Source organism: Octopus bimaculoides, chromosome 4 (assembly GCF_001194135.2).
Source record: "Octopus bimaculoides isolate UCB-OBI-ISO-001 chromosome 4, ASM119413v2, whole genome shotgun sequence".
NCBI lineage: Eukaryota > Metazoa > Mollusca > Cephalopoda > Octopoda > Octopodidae > Octopus > Octopus bimaculoides.
In genome coordinates this window covers 40220670-40221459 of record NC_068984.1, presented here as the reverse complement: position 1 = coordinate 40221459, position 790 = coordinate 40220670, and the positions used below count along the sequence as shown (strand labels likewise).

The following is a 790-nucleotide window of genomic DNA, read 5'->3' as shown; positions in this document are numbered from 1 at the left end:
TTACATGCTAGAAATAACAGCCAAATCTCACAAAACTGCGATAACATAATGAAAGAAATGTGTAATCAATCTACTCACCTTTCTGCAAAGACTTCTTTCAGGGTAATTTTCCGCAGTAATATGAAATTAGTGTTTTGTTTTGTTTTTTTCTTTTTTTTTTTTTGAAAGTTATAAAAAAATATGAGTTTTGTTGAGAAGTGTGCTCAGGGAAGCTACACTGGTGGAGTTTAGGGGGCATAAACTTCCCCAATCTGTTCGAGAATGTATAGAAATTCTGGAAGTTTTTCATCGCAGTAAATCCATACATTTCTCGATACATTGATTCATCAATGCAGGACCATTTCATGTCAGTTGATGATCCAGTCACATACTTTAGCCGTCTTTTGATACGGGACCAATAGGCTTCAATGTGGTTCATGCAAGCGCCAGTTTCAAGGCCGACGAAATTCTTTGAATGGTTAACTGTTCTGTGAATGTAACCCAGCTGTTGTAAGTTCCTACAGCTGACCTATTTGTCTGTAATTTCATATTACTGCGGGGAATTACTCTGAAAGAAACCTTTGCAGAAAGGTTAGTAGATTGATTACATATTTCTTTCATTATGTTATCGCAGTTTTGTGAGATTTGGCTGTTATTTTTAGCATGTAAATAACCTGCATGGGTTGTTTTTTTTTTTGTTTTTTTTTTTTTTGAAATTGAAATTGAAATTTTACAATTCTTTTTTCAGAATCATAATCTCCATATTTTTGTACGTATTTTGCCAAAAAAAAATTCCAGAAAAAGTGAAAAA

At 33.2% G+C, this 790-nt stretch overlaps 1 protein-coding gene across 3 annotated transcripts in view; it reads right to left on the bottom strand.

Moving 5' to 3' along the window:
• LOC106880460 (RAB11-binding protein RELCH homolog) overlaps nucleotides 1-790 on the bottom strand; it is a 239119-nt gene that overhangs the window by 99359 nt on the left and 138970 nt on the right. The gene's annotated exons all lie outside the window — the stretch shown is intronic.